The sequence below is a fragment of the Capra hircus genome, chromosome 3 (assembly GCF_001704415.2).
Source record: "Capra hircus breed San Clemente chromosome 3, ASM170441v1, whole genome shotgun sequence".
NCBI lineage: Eukaryota > Metazoa > Chordata > Mammalia > Artiodactyla > Bovidae > Capra > Capra hircus.
In genome coordinates this window covers 11,839,856-11,854,043 of record NC_030810.1, presented here as the reverse complement: position 1 = coordinate 11,854,043, position 14,188 = coordinate 11,839,856, and the positions used below count along the sequence as shown (strand labels likewise).

The 14,188-nt window shown below is 44.1% G+C and overlaps 1 protein-coding gene across 1 annotated transcript in view; it reads left to right on the top strand.

Moving 5' to 3' along the window:
- Positions 1 to 14,188, top strand: part of GRIK3 (glutamate ionotropic receptor kainate type subunit 3) — a 242,660-nt gene that overhangs the window by 124,033 nt on the left and 104,439 nt on the right. The gene's annotated exons all lie outside the window — the stretch shown is intronic.

The window sequence follows — 14,188 nt, the reverse complement described above, 5'->3', positions numbered from 1 at the left end:
AGAACAAAGCTGGAGGCATAATCCTCCCAGATCTTAGACAATACTACAAAGCTACAATAATCAAAACAGCATGGTATTGGCTCAGAAATAAACATATGGGTCAATGGGACAGAATAAAGAGGCCATAAATAAACCCACACACCTATGGTCAATTAATCTACAACAAAAGAGGCAAGAATATTCGATGAAGAAAAGTCAAACTCTTCAACAAGTGGTGTTGGAAAATCTGGACAACTACTTGTAAACCAATGCAATTAGAACACCCCCTCACACCACATATAAAAATAAACTGAAGATGATTTGAAATATAAGACACAACAGCATAAAAATCCTAAAAGAGAATACAAAAAAAAATTCTCTGACATAAATCATAGCATTATTTTTTTAGATCAGTTTCCCAAGGCAAAAAAAAAAAAGCAAAAATAAACAAATGGGACCTAATCAAACTTAAAAGCTTTTGCAAAGCAAAGGAAATCATCAAAATGAAAAGACAACCTATGGAATGGGAGAAAATATTTGCAAATGATGCTACCAACAAGGGATTATATCCAGAATATACTAGCAACTCATAAAACTCAATATTAAAATTAAAAAATGGGAAGAAGACCTAAATAGACATTTCTCAAAAGCAGACATACAGATGATCAATGGACACATGAAAACATGCTCAACTCTGCTAATTATTTGAGAAATGCACATTAAAACCACAATGACGTATTACCTCACATTAGTCAGAATGGCTCAGAGAAGGCAATGGCACCCCACTCCAGTACTCTTGCCTGGAAAATCCCATGGATGGAGGAGCCTGGTAGGCCGTAGTCCATGGTGTCGCTAACAGTCGACACAATTGAGTGACTTCACTTTCACTTTTCACTTTCATACATTGGAGAAGGAAATGGAAACCCACTCCAGTGTTCTTGCCTGGAGAATCCCAGGGACGGGGGAGCCTGGTGGGCTGCCGTCTATGGGGTCGCACAGAGTCGGACACGACTGAAGCGACTTAGCAGCAGCAGCAGCAGTCAGGGATGGCTACCATCAAAAAAAAAAAAAATCTACAGATAATAAATGCTGGAGAAAAGGGAACCCTCCTATACTGTTGGTGAGAATGTAGATTGGTGGAGAAACTGAAAAACAGTGTTCAGGTTCTTTAAAAAACAAAAACTAGAGCCAAGATGTAATCCAGCAATCCCACTCCTGGGCATATACCCTGAAAAGATTAAAAACCTCTAATTCAAAAAGATACATATACCTCAATGTTCATAGCAGCATGATTTATAATAGCCAAGACACGAAAGCAACCCAAGTGTCATTAACAGACAATTAGTTTAAGATGAGGTATATGGTTTTACCTGTGGTCATGTATGGATGTGAGAGTTGGACTGTGAAGAAGGCTGAGCTCTGAAGAATTGATGCTTTTGAACTGTGGTGTTGGAGAAGACTCTTGAGCGTCCCTTGGACTGCAAGGAGATCCAACCAGTCCATTCTGAAGGAGATCAGCCCTGGGATTTCTTTGGAAGGAATGATGCTAAAGCTGAAACTCCAGTACTTTTGCCACCTCATGAGAAGAGTTGACTCACTGGAAAAGACTCTGATGCTGGGAGGGATTGGGGGCAGGAGGAGAAGGGGACGACAGAGGATTAGATGGCTGGATGGCATCACTGACTTGATGGATGTGAGTCTGAGTGAACTCCGGGAGCTGGTGATGGACAGGGAGGCCTGGCGTGCTGCGATTCATGGGGTCGCAAAGAGTCGGACACTGAACTAAACTGAATATTCTATTATAAACACACACCACAACATTTTTACACACTCAACTATCAGTGGGCACTTAGATTGCTCCCATAGATTGGCTATTGTAAATAATACTGCACTGAATATTGGGGTTCACATATGCTTTTGAATTGGTGTTTTTATTTTCCTTGTAAAAATACTCAGAAGTGGAATTGCTGGGCAACATGGTAGTTCTATTTTTAATTTTCTGAGAAATGTCCATACTGTTTTCCACAGTGGCAGCACCAGTTTACATTCTCACCATCAATGCACAAGTGTTCCCTTTTCTTCACATTACTGATAACACTTATTTGTTGTCTTTTGGATAACAGCCTTTTGGACAAGTGTGAAATGATAGCTCATTCAAGTCCTGATTTGCATTTCCCTGATGATGAGTGATATTGGGTTTCTTTTCATGTACCTGTTGGCCCATTTTTCAATTATTTGTTTTTGTGATGTTGAGTTGTATGAGTTCTTTGTATATTTTGGATATTAAGCCTGTGAATATTTTCTCTTGCTCAATAGGCTACCTTTTCATTTTGTGGATTGTTTCCTACACAAAGAAGAAATCATTCCTTCCAAAGAAATCATTCCTTCCAAAGAAATCCCAGGGCTGATCTCCTTTCTGTGCAAAATCTTTTTGGGTTGGTGTAGGACTATTTGTTTACTTTTGCATTTGTTTCCTTTGCCTGAGGACACATATCCAGAAAAATGTTCCTAAGGCCAGTGTTAAAGAATGTACTGCGTATGTTTTCTTCTAAGAGTTTTATGGTTTCAGGTCTTATATTCAAGTCTGTAATCCATTCTGAGTTTATTTTCGTATATGGTCTGAGAATGCAGTCCCGTTTGATTCTTTTGCAAGTGACTCTCTAGTTTTTCCAACACCACTTATTGAAGAGGCTGTCTCTTCCTCCATTGCATATTCTTGCCTCCTTTTTTGTAGATTAATTGATATAATTGTTGGCTTATTTCTGGGCTCTCTATTCTACTCCATTGAGCTATGTGTCTTTTGTGCCCGTGCCATACTGTTTTGGTTACTGTAACTTTGTAGTATAGTTTGAAACCAGGGCGTGTGATACCTCAAGCTTTGGTATTCTTTCTCAAGGTTGTTTTGGCTAGTTGGTCTTCTGTGTTTCCATACAAATCTTTGAATTATTTTTTATTGTTCTGTGAAAAAAATTCCATTTGTATTTTGATAGGAATTGCATTTGCTTTGGTTCGTATGGTTATTTTAATAATATTAACCCTTCCATTCCATGAGAATGGTATATCTTTCCATCTGTTTGTGCCATCTTCAATTTTTTTCATCAACGTCTTATAATTTTCTGAATACAGGCCTTTTGCCTCCTTAGTTAGATTTATCCCAAGGTATTTTGTTCTTTTTGATGTAATTGTAAGTAAGACTATTTTCTTTCTTTTAAGACTATTTTCTTAATTTCTCTTGATACTTTGTTGTTAGTGTTTAGATATGCAATATATTTCTGTATATTAATTTTATATTCTGCAACTTAACTGAATTCATTTATTAGTTCTAATAGTTTTTTTAGTATCATCTTTATGATTTTCTATATGTAGTATCATGTCATCTGCAAACAGCAACAGTTTCACTTCTTTCTTTCTAATATGAATTCCTTTTTTTCTTTTTCTTGTCCAATTGCTGTGACTAAGACTTTCAGTACTGCGTTGAATAGAAGTGGTGAGGGTGGTCAGCCTTGTCTTCTTCCTGATCTTGGAGGAAATGCTTTCAGCTTTTCGCCTTTGAGTATGTTGTCTGAACATTCATCAGATATGGCCTTTATTGTGCTGAGGTATGTTCCCTCTATACCCCCTTTGTTGAGAGTTGTTTTTTTTTTTTTTTTAATCATAAGAGGATGTTGAATTGTGTCAAATGCTTTTTCCACATTGATTGAGATGATCATATGAGTTTATTCTTCAGTTTGTTAATTTGGTGTAGCACACTGACTGACCTGTGGATATTGGACCATTCTTGCATTCCTGGAATAAATCCTACTTGATCATGGTATGTGAACCTTTTACTGTATGTTGAATTTGCTTTGCTCATGTTTTGTAGAAGATTTTTGCATCCATGTTTATCAGTGAGATTAGCCAGTGATTTCCCCCTTTTTGTGGTACCTTTTCCTGGTTTTGGTATCAGGTGGTGCTGGTGCTGCAGAATAAGTTCAGGAGCATGCCTCCCTCTTCAGTCTTTTGGAATCATTTGAGAAGGATTGGTGTCAGCACTTCTTTAAGTGTTTGGTAGAATTAACCTGTGAAGTTGTCTGGTCCTGGACTTTTGTTTGTTGGGAGTTTTAAAATTACTTATTCAGTATCATTACTGATATCTGGTCTAGTTTTATTTTGTATTTCTTCCTGATTCAGTCTTGGGAGATTGTACATTTTCAGGAATTTACCCATTTCTTCTAGGTTATCTATTTTATTGGCATATAATTGTTTGTAGTAATCTCATATGATTATATTTCTCTTTTAACTTCTCTTTCATTCTGATTTTATTTATTTGGGCATTCTCTCTTTTTTCCTTGATGAGTTTGGCTAAAGGTTTATCAATTGTATTTATCTTTTCAAAGAACCATCTCTTATTTTCATTGATCTTTTCTATTGTTTTTTAGTCTCTATTTCCACAACAACAGCATGATTAAAGACAGAGACTAAAATAACAATAGGAATATAGATAGCCTCACCAACACAATGGACAGGAATCTCAGCAAACTCCAGGAGACGGTGAAGGACAGGGGAGGCTGGCGTGCGGCAGTCCATGGGGTTGCAAAGAATGTGACATGACTTAGCAGCTGAACAACAACCACATGATCATTATTATTTATTTCATTAACTTCGGTGTTTGTTTGTTCTTTTTATATTTCCTTTAGGTGTAAGCTTAAATTGTTTATTAAACCTGAATTTTAAAATAAATTTTAAAGTATTCACCATGGCTGTTGACAGTCTATGCAAATTTTAGGATTGCAACTTTGTGTAGGATGTGAAACAGAGGCTGTTGTATACTTTTGCATGTGGCTCTCTAGTATTTCCAAGACCATTTATTGAAGAGACTATCTTTTCTCAGTTGTATGTTCTTTGTCATAAATTAATTGTCCATATATGTGTGGGTTTATTTCTGAGATTTCAGTTCTGTTCCATTGATCTATGTGTCTGTTTTCTGGCCAATACTGTGCTGTTTTGATTACTATAACTTTGTAATATAATCTGAAATCAGGGAATATGATACCTTCAGCTTTGGGGTTTTTTTTCTCAGAATTGCTCTAGGTAATTGGCCTTTTGCAGTTCCATATAAATTTTAGAAATTTTGTTCTATTTTTGTGAAAAATGTCACTGAAATTTTGATAGGGTTTACAATGAGACTATGTTTTGCTCCAGGTAATATGGGCATTTTAATTACCAATGTTAATTCTTTCAGCTCATGAGCATGAAATATCTTTCCATTTCTTGGTGTTTCTTTACTTTCATTCAAAAATGGCTTATATTTTTCAGTGTACAGGTCTTTCCCTTCTGGTTAAATTTATTCCTAGATATTTTAGTTTTTGCAGTTGCAATTATAAATGGGATTGTTTTCCTAACTTCTCTTTCTGCTAGTAAATCAAAATGGATCAAAGAGTTGAATGTAAGACCTGAAACCATAAAACTCCTAGGAAAAAAAGTGGTGGTTTGCCCTTTGACATCACTCTTATCAATTTTTCTGGATACCTTTCCTTAGGCAAGGGAAACCAAAGCAAAAATCAACACAAGGAGCTACATCAAACTAAAAATTTCTGCACAGCAAAAGAAATCGACAAAACAAAAAGATGTCTACCAAATAGGAAAAGATATTTGCAAATCATAGATCCAATAAGAGATTAATATCCAAAATATATAAAGAACTCAATGATAAAAAAAAATCTGATTGAAAAATTGGTAGATTTGCACATGAAGAGATGTTCAGTGTCACTAATCATCAAGGAAATGCAAATCAAAACAATTAGATGTCACCACGTGCCTGTTAGGATGGCTATGGATGAAAAAGTCAAGAAAAAAGCACTGGAGAGGATGTGAAGAAAGGGAATCCTCATGCATTGTTGGTGGGAATGTACATAGGTGGGGCCACTATGGAAAACAGTATGGAGGTTCCTCAGATTATTAAGAATAGAATTACTGGGGCTTCCTTAGAAGTCCAGAGGTTAAGACTCCATGCTTGCCCTATAGTGGGTAAGGGCTTGATCCTTGGTTGGGGAACTAAGATCCTGCAAGCCACACATCATGTCCACAAAAGTGATTTTTAATTTAAAAAAAAAAAACCGAACTACCATATGGTCCATCATTTCCACTTCTGGGTATTTAACTGAAGAATAAAAAACACCAATTTGGAAAGATATGAGTGTTCAATTGCTCAGTTGTGTCTGACTCTTTGCGACCCCATGGACTGTATGTAGCCCACCAGGCTCCTCTGTCCATGGAATTTTCCAGGCAAGAATACTGGAGTGGGTTGTCATTTCCCACTTACTCCAGAGGATCTTCCCAACTGAGGGATCAAACCTATAACTCTTGCATCTCCTGCATTGGCAGGTAGATTCTTTACCACTTACCACCTGAGAAGCCCATGGAGAGATCTACGTATTTCTATATTTGCCACAGCATTCATTATAATAGCCAAGATGTGCAAACAATCTAAGTAACCCTCAGCTGGTGAGTGGATAAAGAAGGTATGGTATATGTGATTGACCCTTGAACAAAGAGGAGACTAGGGATACAGCTGAAAACCCAAATATAACTTATAATCTACCCTCCACATAGGCGGGTCCTCTGTATCTGCAGTTCCACGTCCGCTGATTCAACAAGCTGCAGATGCTGTATGTATGAGATGTACTATTGAAAACAATCTGCAAAATAAGAAAAGAAAATAATCTGCGTGTCAGTGAACTCACACAGTCCCAACTCATGTTGTTCAAAGGTCAACAGTGTATAGAATAGAATATGACTCAGCCATAAAAAAAGATGAAGTCTTGCCATTTGTAACAACACTGAGGGTAAAAAGTAAGTGAGGTAAGTCAGACAAAGACAAATCCTGTATGGTTTCACTGGAGTATAGAATAAAATAAAATGCATAAGCCAAATCAAACCAGAACAAGCACATAGATAACAGAGTAGCAGTTACTAGAGGAGAAGGAGGGTTGAGGGGAGGGCAAAGTGGGTAAAGAAGGTCATAACTGTGTAGTTATGAATGGAAACTAAATTTCGGTGGTGAGCACGCTGTAGCTTCCCAGGTTGCTCAGCGGTAAAGAATCTGCCTGCCCATGCAGGAGACACAGGAGATGCAGGTTCTGTCCCTGGGTTGGGAAGATCCCCTGGAGAAGGAAAAGGCAACCCACTTCAATATTCATGCCTGGAAAGTCTCATGGACAGAGGAGCCTGGCGGGTGTTTACAGTCCATGGGGTCACAAAGAATCAGACATGACTGAGCATGCATGTGCACACACATGAAACTTATATAAAGTTATAAACCAATAACATGAAAGCGATTGCAATTTTTCTCTAGTCTTGGGAATGCACCTGCTGTCCTGCCTGTTACAAACTGCCTTGGGCTTTTCTGAATGGCTGTGACTAGAAGGGATTATGAGTCTTTCTGGCTTTTGGCAAGAAGTGTTCAGCTTTCTGATCTCAATGCTTCCTATAAGGAATCTCCCCCCACCGCTTAAAAGCCCCAAATTATATTCTTACTTTTTGTGCTGTCCCCTTCTGTCATTTGTTCTGTCCTTCAGTCGTGTCTGACTCTGCAATCCCATGGACTGCAGCACACAAGGCTTCCCTGTCCTTCACCATCTCCCAGAACTTGCTCAAACTCATGTCCATTGAGTTGGTGATGCCATCCAACCATCTCATCCTCTGTTGTCCCCTTCTTCTCTTGCCCTCACTTTTTCCCAGGATCAGGGTCTTTTCTAGTGGGTCAGCTCTTCCCATCAGGCGACCAAAGTATTGGAGTTTCAGCTTCAGCATCAGTCCTTCCAATGAATATTCAGGACTGATTTCTTTTAGGATTGACTGGTTTGATTTCTTTGCAGTCCAAGCAACTCTCAAGAGTCTTCTCCAACATCACAGTTCAAAAGCATCAATTCTTTGGTGCATAAAGAAAGTTCAGCCTTCTTTATGGTCCAATTCTCACATCCATACATGACTACTAGAAAAACCATAGCTTTGACTAGACAGACCTTGTTTGCAAAGTAATATTTCTGCTTTTTAATATGCTGTCTAGGTTTGTAATATCTTTTCTTCCATGGAGCAAACATCTTTTAATTTCATGGCTGCACTCACCATCTGCAGTGATTTTGGAGCCCGGAAGTAGAGTCTCTCACTATTTCCATTATTTCTCCATCTATTTGCCATGAAGTAATGAGACCGGATGCCACGATCTTTGCTTTTTGAATGTTGAGTTTCAAGCCAACTTTTTCACTCTCCTCTTTCACTTTCATCAAGAGGCTCTTTAGTTCCTCTTCACTTTCTGCCATAAGGGTGGTATCATCTGCATATCTGAGGTTATTGATATTTCTCCTGGCAATCTTGATTCCAGCTTATGCTTCATCCTGCCCGGCATTTCACATGATGTACTCTGCATAAAAGTTAAATAAGCAGCCTTGACATACTTGACAATATACAGTATTGGCGATATACAGCCTTGACATACTCCCTTCCCAATTTGGAATCAGTCCATCATTCCATGTCCAGTTCTAACTATTGCTTCTTGACCTGCATCCATTTTTCTCAGGTGCAGGTAAGGTGGTCTGGCATTCCCATCTCGTTAAGAATTTTCCAGTTTGTTATGATCCACCCTGGCCTTCTATCTTGTCAAGGCATAAAAGACACCATCCATGCATCACCTCCTTGGAGTTTTGTTGTTTAGCCATTTCATGCTTGCTTATACTTGTCTGTTCCATACATCTTCCTTTACAGTTGAGAAATACTAAGTGCTTGCTATGTGCCAGGCACTAGAGAAAAAAATAATGAACAAGCTCTTCCTGCTCAAAGAGCTTATATTATAGTGGTAGAGGTGCAGGACACAGGCAGACTCTAAGCTAGATAACAGATATTTGAGAACATTTCAACCTGCATTAGGAGCTTTGGGAAATAAACGGGGTGTTTCAGGGGTAGAGGTCTCCCCTATTGTTTATCTGCTGCGTGCCTGGTGTGTGACTCATGGGAGGTGCTCTCTGAGTATTTGGAGAAGGAAAGAAGGGCTGAGCAGATGACCCTCTCCATCAGTGGTGTCTGTGGGAGGTAAGGTCGCTTGGAATTCCTTTGTAGGATCTGAGAGCTTACGAAGATGCAAGCAGTCTCATTTCCTAATGATCATAATTAAGTCAGAGTCTCTTAGTTCAACCCAATGCCTTGGGGAGAGAGGCACAAAGCATTGGGTTGATGAATTGGCTCCCCACGCTTCCCTCCCTGCTGTGCTCCCCCCAGTTGTGTGCCCACACCTGCCCAGGTGCACACAAACACACGTAGACACATGCTAATGAGAGCCCAGCAGAGTAATCACACCCCTACGCTGCGTTAAAACAACCTGTCCCTGACGTCCCGGAATCAATCCAGTGAAAAGCCAAACCCATCACACCGGGCCCCTGGTGTTAAATAGATTGAATACCTTCACCATCATACTTTGTCATACAGTCTTCATTCTTTCTGGTGTGTCTCTGGTTCTCAGTGCTGGGGACCAGCTTCTGTGGGGCAGGCTGACCTATGAAGGCTTTAGTCCTGAACATCAAATAGCTCACTCCTTGGAAAGGGAAAAAAAAAAAAAAAAAACTTTTGCCCAAATCACTGTAATGCAGCGATTCCCAAAGTATGTTTTCAGTGAGATGCTCTGCCAAAAAAGGTTTCCACGGTTGTCAAGTAAGTTTGGAAAATGTCACTTACGCTCCCCATCTCTCAGACGCAGCGCGCAAGCACAGTACAAGCCCAGAGAAGTTCTGCGGAAAAGAAACTGCTCAATCTTGTTTAACTTGTAGTTTCCCAAACATCAGGAGGATGGTAGCCTCCCAGCACACTGACTGCAGTTTCTCTAAAACAGCAGTGGCACACTTTCCCCTCCAGCCAAAGTAGAGGTGCCCAAGCTCCGTTCTACCCAAGGCAGCCTGGTAGATGGAGCCAGAACCTGGACAGGGAGGGAAGAGAAAGCAACAGGGCACGTCTCCTGAGCGGGAGAGGAAGCCACTGTTCCTGGGCTGAGGAGCCCTGGCTCCCTCAGCTGTGGTCCAGGCACCCCGGGGCCGCAGCCTGGGATGATGAAGAGGGAGCTATGGGAGGGTCCAGAAGAGTGCCAAGAGAACCTGAACTGCACTGCCTAAATCCAGAAGGCCAGTCCAGAATCACGAGCTGAGACCCCAGAGGTCAAAATGTGTGAGCAGAAAGTGGACTTGGAGCAACTTGGGCTGCGTTTGTGGTTTGGGGGTTTTTTTTAAGCAGGGAGGGCCTGCAGTGTGGGTATGGTGAGAGCAGACAGCCGTACTAATATTTTCAGCATCTTGAAGTCCTGCCTTTAAGAACTTCCACCTGGGAAAGCTGTGCCCAGGAGGCCCACCTGGGGGAGCTCATCCCAGTCAGGGGCCTGGTGTGGGGGTTGAAGGCGGGTGGGCAGGGCCTGCGGGGCAAGGTTTGGGCTGCTTCCGAATCAAAACAACACGTGTTTTGCTCCACCAGACCCCTTTCTGTCACTCCAGCAGCATTGTCAGAGAAGAAACAAAACAAAATAGAGAAATGGAGGTTGATTCCATAATTAGTGCAGTTTCTTCACTGTTCGTTCAGGATCTCCAGAGATCAATTAGCTTGCTTTTAAGCTAAAAGGCATCTGAATAAGTATTTAACCTGCATAGCAATTGATATTTAAAACAGATGAGGATGGGAGTAATAATGCAGAACGGGCTGGCTCCTTCCTCCTCCACTAATTTCCCAGGTTCTGCTCCCCCTGCCCCTTACCCTTGCCCATTCCGCATCCCAGTGGCCTTAGATTGGCCTGCTGGCATTCTCAGGGCCAGGCTGTGGGTGGGCAGGCTGGCACTGGGGGGCTGCTGGAGGCAGGGTGATCTTCCAGACGCGAACACCGCTGTGGAGCAGGGTCCAGGGTTTGGAGAGAAGCTTCGGTTAGGGCTACTTGTAGGGTCCACACCCAGCCAGCGAGAATCAGGCCCTTTCTCTACAGCCATCCAGCCATGTCACTGGGCACATGGCACCCTATCTACCCCCGCAAGGGGCAGGCACCTGGAAGTGTACCTACTGAGGACACCTGAGCCTCAGCTTCCACCTCTTTAAGAGCCAGTCATGGCCAGATATGGGGAGAGGGAGAGCTTGAGAACTGTAGGACCTGGGTGTCTGCCCTGCTGGGCATCTCCATGGCAGGTGATCTGGAGGATGTTTGTGTGTTTTTTGCTTTGTCACGTACGTATCAAAGTCCTGAATAGGAATTAGCTTTTAAAAGCAAGTAGTGGGCTTCCCTTGTGGCTCAGCTGGTAAAGAATCTGCCTGCAGTGTTCGAGACTTGGGTTCAATCCCTGGGTTGGGAAGATCCCCTGGAGAAGGGAACAGCTACCCACTCCAGTAGTCTGGCCTGGAGAATTCCATGGACTGTATAGTCCATGGGGTCGCAGAGTCGGACACGACCGACACACTCAACAGTTACTCATCTTGGGCTTTCCTGGTGGCTCAGGCAGTTAAGAATCTGCCTGAAATACGGGAGACCAGGGTTTGATTCCTGGATTGGGAAGATCCCCTGGAGGAGGGCATGGCAACCCAGAGGCAACCCACTCCAGTATCCTTGCCTGGAGAATCCCCATGGACAGAGAAGGCTGGCAGGCTGCAGTCCATGGGGTCGCAAAGAGTCGGACACGACTGAGCAACTAAGCACAGCACTGTGTGTGCGTGTGTGTGTCTGCAGGCACGCACTCATGTACTTATGTATGTATTTATTTAACAAATGTATCTTGACATCCTCTCTGTGCTAGTGTTCGACATTGGGGAGCGGGAAAGAGATGCCTGGCCCGTGCATCTAAGCTGTGCCCGCCCACCACAGATGACCACAACCAGATGGGGAGGGAGCAGGGCACAGGATACCCAGCACCCATGAGGGCAGAGAGGATGCATTTGGACCTCAGGGAAGGCATCTTAGTTGGGAGCCCCTGAGAGCAGGCAACAAGAGTTAGGATGCGTGTAGTTTACCTGGGAGATGATTCCGGGAAGCATGGTGATGGAGCAGGGAAGCGAGACGGGGAAGGAGAAAAGCCAGTGAAGGAGAATCATCGGGGGCTTGTGCTGTGGGTGACTGGGGCTCAGCCTAGCCATGGACCTTTGAAAAACTGCGTGGGTCATGGCCCGGAATTGCACTCTGAGGGCTGAGGATGCCAAGGTCCGTTCACGGCTCCGTGCGTCCTCAGCCGAGGCTCTGCTGAGCTCAGCTCCCTGGCTGTTGTGTGCTATCCTCGCTGGTCTCACCTGTGCCATCGCCAGAGAATGTCCAGGATACAAAGCCCGGGGTGGGGGCGGGGGCAGAGGAAAGGTCTGCAAGTGGCCCCTGGGGGTGGGAGGAGGACGTAAAGGACAGTGCCTGTGACACCGGCTCAGGAGAGAGATACGGAAGCCAGGTTTAGAAGGAGATAGAAGGAAAGGCGAGCCAGGCAGAGAAGGAACATGCTCGCAGGCAGAGTGGCCTGAAGAGGTGGCTGACAAGTGCGGTGACAAGTGCGGTGGACGGAGGCGTCCTGGGGGAAGAACTGAGGCTGGAGGAGGTCGGGCTGGACCAGGAAGGGTCTCGAATGGCAGGCTTATGGTGGGCCTTTCTGCTGTGGGCAGGCGTGCAAGGGGCGGGCCGTGTGTCGGCTCCACCTGTCCAGGAAGTGAGAGCCCCACCAGGGACTCGGAATTCAGGATCATCGTTCCTTCGGCCCCTCCAGCAAGGGCGCTCATGGCCTCTTGGGCCCCTCCACCACAACCCTGTTCCCAGCAACCCTGCTCCAGCTCCTCCGCCTGATGACAGCCCATCGGTCATCAGGGTCTCTGGGCAGCCCGGGAGCCTCCGGCCATCCTCCCGACATGGTCGATCCTGCAGTATTTGACTTGTGCATCCCCGAGTTGTACAAAGCTCTGTATATCGCCAGATCAATTAAAACAACTGCTCCCAGGCCCCAGGACTCCATCAGGAGCCCTCCCCTGGGCCCTCCCCCAGGATTGCAATCCTCTCCTCTCATCCACTGTTTTTCTGGATACCTCGATCTCAGTTTTAAAGGCCTCCCCGCCACAGCTTCCTTGTCATTACATAATAATAATTTCTTGTCCTTATGAGGGCTTACAATATGCCTAAGATGATTTATGCCATTTAAGCCTTAAAGTAGAGCTATATTGTAAGTGCTATTAATATCCCTGTGTTCAGTTGATCAGACAGAGGCATGGGGCAGGGAAGGGACTTGCCCAAGGTCACACAGCTTAGAAGTGATGAGATCAATTCCAATCCAGGCAGGCTGGCTGCAGAGTCCACAGGCTTGACTGCACTCCCACCCTGGTTCGGGATCCGGGGTCTTCTCTGATGCTGCCTCTGCCCTACCTCCCTTCATCACCTAACCCCTGACCAGTCCTGGTGATAGAGAAGCAAACCCAGCAGCTCCCCTCCTGTCTGGCCCCCTGCTTCACTCCCTCCTCCCGGACTGCCCAAGCCCAAGTCCTCCTCCCCGGGAACCCACCCAAGGCCGTTCTCCCCTTCGCTGGTGCCACATTCCTTCCATAGCTCAGCTCTGAGTGGAGAGGATGCTGCCTCTTGCATGGAGACATCCGTGACTCCGTCGTCTCTGAGCCTCCGCAGCTTTCTGTTCACATGGACAGTTTTTACCCTTTTACTACACAAATCAAAAAATGCTTTGATTTATGCACCTCGTCTTGCTTCTTCTTCTGAGCTGTGAGTTCCTGAAGACCTGGGAGTATTGCTTAATCTCTCTCTCTGACTCATCTAGTGCCCAGTGGGGTTCCTTGTGAACCGTTGTAGCCTGTAAACTGCTTGGGGAATGAATGAATGAGTCAACAAACCCACAGGAGGGGAGACATTCATACTCCTTGTCTCCTTTCCCTTGCCTAGGACCTCAGAAAGCCCATCCCTAGCCCTTTTCCACTGGGCACTGCTTACCTTCTATAAACCACCTACTATGCCCAGCAGGGAAAGCCAGCCAATGTGTTCCCCGGCTCCTTCTGCTGAGACCAGGAAACAGAGAGCCCCAGAAGCAAGACCCCAGGCAATGCCGGGACCTCAGGGGCTGGTGCATCAGAGAGCAGAGCCTTGTTTTTCCAACCCACAGTCTGCACAGAGCTGCAGGGGCCCCGGCAGCGAGAAGAGAGAACCCTGATCAGAACAGACAGGGAGGCGGCCCTGGAAAGAGGCTATTAG